This window comes from Phoca vitulina, unplaced genomic scaffold, assembly GCF_004348235.1.
Source record: "Phoca vitulina isolate PV1807 unplaced genomic scaffold, GSC_HSeal_1.0 scaffold25, whole genome shotgun sequence".
In the NCBI taxonomy this organism is placed as follows: Eukaryota; Metazoa; Chordata; class Mammalia; order Carnivora; family Phocidae; genus Phoca; species Phoca vitulina.
In genome coordinates this window covers 33,357,872-33,364,268 of record NW_022589728.1, presented here as the reverse complement: position 1 = coordinate 33,364,268, position 6,397 = coordinate 33,357,872, and the positions used below count along the sequence as shown (strand labels likewise).

Below are 6,397 nucleotides of genomic sequence, written 5' to 3'. Positions count from 1 at the left end.
TGTTCTTAATGCCTTATTGAAATCAGATTATACTGTATTATTTAGAATATTAGGCAGTCATAGGTTTTTGTGCTTCAGTGATAACCCAAGCCATTTTTGATAAATGAGATGGCACACAGATCTGAGTAAAAAAAAAAAAAGTCTTTTGTCTCGATCACAAATTTCTGAGAATCAGGTCTAAATTTTATTTATTTTTATTTTTTTAAAGATTTTATTTATTTATTTGACAGGTAGAGACTCAGAGAGAGAGGGAACACAAACAGGGGGAGTTGGAGAGGGAGAAGCAGGCTTCCCCGAGCAGGGAGCCTGGTGTGGGGCTCCATCCCAGGACCCTGGGATCATGACCTGAGCCGAAGGCAGACGCCTATCAGCCTATCGACTGAGCCACCCAGGCGCCCCCAGGTCTAAATTTTAAATGAGTTGTTTTCACAACACTTGGAATATAGTAGATGCTCAATAAATATTAGGTGAATAGAAATTTCATATGACAAAATTAAGAAAGCTTCATGCAACATTTTACTTAAAGTAACAAGCTAACAAAATGGGTGACTAAAGTGAAATGTTCAGACAGCAGCATTCACAAGTAAAACTAGATAAACCATTTATAATAAATTTGTTTCCTATTCATAGGCAAAGAACTTTCCTAATAACCAGTCTTTATTTTATTTTATTTTATTTTATTTTATTTTATTTTATTTTATTTTAAGATTTTGTTTATTTATTTGACAGAGAGAGACACAGTGAGAGAGGGAACACAAGCAGGGGGAGTGGGAGAGGGAGAAGCAGGCGTCCCACTGAGCAGGTAGCCCGACAAGGGGCTCGATCCCAGGACCCTGGGATCATGACCAGAGCCGAAGGCAGACGCTCAATGACTGAGTCACCCAGGTGCCCCAACCAGTCTTCATTTTAATTCAAGAACTCTATAAGCAAAACTTGAAATTAAAAATCTGAAGTAAAACATGAAAAATTCAGCTAAAAAATGCCAAATAATTTAAGCTATCTGAAAATGGTTTTTCCTGTGTGATTTGTCATTAGCAAAATCAGTGACAAGTTTTGCAAATTAATTTCATTGACTAATAAAATTTTATTGATTAATAAAATTAATAAACAATAGTGTTTATTAAGGAGGTTTTAGTTAGTTTTAATTTGAAGAGGAAACATTCTGCTATACATGCCGGGACAGGAATTGATAAAATTATAATTTTTTTTTTTTAAAGATTTTATTTATTTGACAGAGAGACACAGCGAGAGAGGGAACACAAGCAGGGGGAGAGGGAGAGGGAGAAGCAGGCTTGCCACAGAGCAGGGAGCCGGATGCCGGGCTCAATCCCAGGACCCTGGGATCATGACCTGAGCCGAAGGCAGACACTTAACGACTGAGCCACCCAGGCGCCCCAAATTATAATTATTTTTTAAACACTTACATTTATGTTGTGCCTTAGTCAGCTAAGGAGGTCATAACAAAAATACCATAGTCTTTCTCATGGTTCAAGAGATCTGGAAGTCCAAGCTCAGGGTGCCAGCATGGTCAGGTTCTAGTGAGAGCTCCCTTCCTGGCTTACAGATTTTCTCTTTGTGTCCTCACAAGGCAGAGACAGAAAGAGTAAATTCCCCAGTGTCTCTTACAAGGACACTAATCCTATCATGAGGGCCCTACTCTTCTGACTTCATCTAAACCTAATACCTTCCAAAGGCTCCCTCCTCAAATACCATCACACTGGGGATTAGGGCTTTAACATATGAATTTGGGGGGAGAGACAATTCATTCCATACCATGTAGTATTACTTTATAAAATCTATTTTGGTAATTTTGAAAATAGTTTTTTTTTTAATTTCAGTTTTTAAAGGTTTTCTTAAAAGCAATTATTATACTGTTAATGATGCTAATAGGTCACTTGAAATTTATTTTGCAGAGTTTTTGTATTTTTCACAATAGATTTTTCATTTGTTTAAACTAGCTGGGGTTCAACTAGAAAATATTCACAAATTAGCCATCATTTCAATTAGTCTTCAAAATCTTATGTCTGTTGGAGAAGCTAAAAATCACTTACACCACTGGTCCCAAACTTTACTGAGAAAAATCATCTATGGTATTTGTTAAAAATGCAGATTCTTGGATCCAAACCTCAGAGGTGAAATCAGCATTTGATATGAGAATTTGACTTGGAGATCTGCAATTTTCAGTTTCAGGTAATTCTCATGCCTATGGTCATTCTTTGAGAAACACTGAATAATAACATGAAAATAATGAAATTATCTTTTTCCCTAAAAACAGCTAAAGATCAGGAGCTGATAACACAAAAGTCTTCTTAATATTGTTGAATCTTGGGGCGCCTGGGTGGCTCAGTCAATTAAGCCTTCGGCCCAGGTCATGATCTCAGGGTCCTGGGATGAGCCCCACATCTGGCTCCCTGCTCAGCAGGGAGCCTGCTTCTCCCTCTCCCTCTGCAGCTCCCCCTGCTTGTGCTCTTTCTCTCTTTGCCAAATAAATAAAATCTTTAAACATTGTTGAATCTTTTTGGAAATTTCTGCTAATGAAATTGTTTAAGAAACATGAGATTAAAAAATCAAAATACAAATAATCATTACGAGAGGTGCCTGACTGGCTCAGTAGGTAGAGCATACAACTCTTGATCTTGGGTTGTGAGTTCAAGCCCCACACTGGGTGTAGAGATTATTTAAAAATAAAAAAACTTTTTTTTAAAAGATTTTATTTATTTGACAGAGAGAGAGAGAGGTCACAAGTAGGCAGGCAGGCAGAGAGAGAGGGGGAAGCATGCTCCCTGCTGAGCATGGAGCCAGTCGCTGGGCTCCATCCCAGGACGCTGGGATCATGACCTGAGCCAAAGGCAGACGCTTAACTGACTGAGCCACCCAGGTGCCTCTAAAAATAAAAAATCTTAAAAAGAAATTAAAAAACTTTGGTTGGATTTTCTTAAATATTTAACTACCATGTTATGACACAACTGTACATTTTTTTAAGTTTTTTTGTTTTTTTTTTTAAGATTTTATTTTTAAGTAATCTCTACCCCCAATGTGGGGCTCGAACTTACAACCCCCAGATCAAGAGTCACATGCTCTACCAACCAAGCCAGCCAGGCACCCCAACCATATTTTATTTTGGTCACTGATGATGGCATACTGATTTTTAAATGCATGAACCTATTTAGTGGTCATGATTGGTTGGAACTTCCAACTTTCAGGTCTCCTTTAAGCTAACAAACTTCCGTCAAAAGGCTACCTCCATTAGCTTTATTACTCTCTTGCATAATCTGTTCTAAGTTAGTAAGAAAACAATTTGGCTTTTTGTTTTTCCTTTCCAAACCTTGCAACACACATCTGTCTTCCGCACTTCTAGGTAAAATAAACAAGCAAAACAATACTACCAAAAAACAACAAACTTAGTCAAGAAATATGTTTCAAGGATTATTAATCCTCTCATTATGATAAACAACATTACTCTTTGCCCACCAAAAACCTGCATGGTACAACAATATAATAAAGAGGCTGTTTTCACAAGCCTGTGCCTTATAAGTAGAAACAGGATATGCAAATTACACTTAAACATATATAGAAATATAATTCACATACATTAGAATTTAAATTTTATATGGTGACTTGTATTCTACTGTATTGCACCATCAAGGCAGTTTAGAGAAAGAGCACATATATTAAAAATATGGGATGACATTAAAAGAAGCAGAGAAATAGTTGCCTCTTCCTTGAAGAGTGGTATTAAGAATTCTAATGCTTGGGGTGCCTGGGTGGCTCAGTCAGTTGAGCATCTGACTCTTGGTTTCAGCTCAGGTTGTGATCTCAGGGTCATGAGATCGGGCCCCACGTTGGGCTCCTTGCAGAGTCTGGAGTCTGCTTGGGATTCTCTCTCTCTCTGCCCCTCTACCACCAACCCCCCCCCCCCCCTCTCTCTTAAAAAAAAAAAATCTGAAAAAAAAAAAAACCACCTCTAATTCTTATGGTCATTAAGTTGATGCTTATGATCTGATATGTGGGGTCTGAATTTCAACCATACATATTCAAGTATAAGAACAAGAGATCCAAATTTGTTATAGCAAAATATAATTCAACTAGTATACACTACAATCTTCTATTTCCTTATGCATGAATAGTCCTCTGACTGCTCTTACAGATAAAAAAGGGAAGGCGAATAGGATCAAACATTTACTGAAACTGGATGTCATTTAGACCTTCCTGAAAAATCAAGTTGCTTAGCAACTCTCTTCATTGGAAACATGATTGATACACATTTCTTTGAAATTTTAGTAAGATAAAAATGCTCGTCACTAAACTACCAAAGCTTAAGATGACAACTTGTCTAAATAATGAGTCATCACATAAAGGGTTCTTGTTCATAATACATTGCCCCAATTAAGACGCAAACTTGTACCCTCCGATACAAACCCTTTGGCAACAAAAACCCTATGTCAAATGAGTGTTGAAAATTTTTGGATTTATCACCAAGAGGGAATGATTCCAAGTCAAAAGTGTTGTCAAAAGATAATTTTTCACCACTAATGATCCTCACATCATTCAATTCCTTGTGCAGTACCAGGAAACCTATTCCCTAAATGAAAAATAAAGCACTCTAAGTAAACAAATAAGTAAATCCTTCAAGATAATGACAAGAGGTATCCAAGAATTATCTAACCTTAAAATATGTACTGTAATATCTTGTTCCACTGTAATTAAACTGTTTTATTTATAAAACACATATTTATATAATTATATGTATGCTATTATAAAAAATACTTTATTCAGCAAAAATTAAATGCAGACTCATCAGTGGATATTTTCCAACTAAGTCATCTTAGCCATAAACATTACCAAATCAAATAATATGTGCTGTTAGAATCTCTGAGAAGAAAAAATGCTTTGTAAAATGGAAAAAAATGGAAAAGCCAAAATATTACTTTTGGGAACTGTCATCAGTCAGTAACCCATCCAACAATTCGACTGTCTTTTCTAATGTGTGGCGCATACACTACTGGTATCACACAGAATGATTTTAGCTGATTACATGGTGAAGCACTTTTTAATTGTAATACTTGCATGACTAATTTAATGTGAATTGAGAAAATTTTAAAACAAACATAACCAGAACATCAAACTAGTGATTTAACTTACATTATTTAAATTGTGGCTAAAAGAGGTATTTAATTTTTAAAAGTAAGTCAGTTTTAGGAAAACTAATAAGAAACTAACAATTTGGGTAGTGTGAACATATGACAGAAATCATGAAGATGAAATTCATGATGTTATACCAGTTTTTAAGTGTATCAATTTATTTAGTGATCATAACCAGTTGAAGTTTAGTAAACACTTCTTTATCTTTTAGCTGACAGGAAGAAAAACATTTTACTCTTCTAGTCTTTCTTTTTGACAGGAAGTAGGATTTACTGATGGGAATGAATAAGGAGGGGGCAGTGCCCAGGTTCTCATGACTGCAGAACCCCCCATTCGTTCAAGTGGCCGTGATTAGGGATGTATTTGACTCCACAGCCATCTGGGATGAGCTGCTTTTTCTTTAGCCACCATATCTTCAATCCATCCACATTAAACTTAGTCAAGCCTCACTTCTTAGAAATGTGAATCTTCTGGCAGCCAGGGAGCTTGAACTTGGTCCTGTGTAGGGCCTCGATTACATGCTCCTTGTTCTGCAGCTTGGTACAGATGGACTTGATGACTTGGCCAACATGGACCCTGGCCACTGTGCTTTCCAAAGCACCCCTCATACCTGCCTGCAGCCTAGACTGGAGATAGCATGAGGTCAGACATCAATGCCCACTGGAAAGGGCTAGCTCCAAAGTCCCTTAGGGGAACCCATACAATCAGCAGGCTACATACACTACCAAGGAGCCATTGCACACTGGGTACTCTTCTAGTCTTTAGCCAGTTATGCATTATAAAGAATTTGCTCTCAAAGTTCAGAATCTTTATGTGGGTTATATCAGTAAAGAGAGCAAGTACACAGATTTCATAAGTTCAACAGTGTTTACAAAATAGTAGGCGATGTATGCCAGCATCGTAAACACTGAGAGCAGAAAGGGTATTCCAGGCTTGTAAAAGTGCAAACCAATGTTGTTTTCACTACTGTTCAGAAGAAAATATCTGCCAATCAGGAAGCCCCTCCATCTCAAAGGTTTAAAAATAATGAAAATAAGTGGCATAGACAGATCCTCAGTCTCCCACCATGAGCCATATACTAAGAAAAACAGAATCTAAAAGCAAAACAGTTACTGGGGTGCCTGGGTGGCTCAGTCGGTTAGGTGTCTCTTTTTATTTGTTTGTTTGTTTGTTTGTTTTGGAAGATTTTATTTATTTATTTGTCAGAGAGAGTACAAGCAGAGGAAGCAGCAGACAGAGGGAGAAGCAGGCTCCC

General features: G+C 37.2%; 1 pseudogene; it reads right to left on the bottom strand.

The window, feature by feature from the left end:
* Window positions 1-5,810: 5,810 nt before the first annotated feature.
* LOC116643325 lies at window positions 5,811-5,919 on the bottom strand (annotated as a pseudogene).
* Window positions 5,920-6,397: the final 478 nt, after the last annotated feature.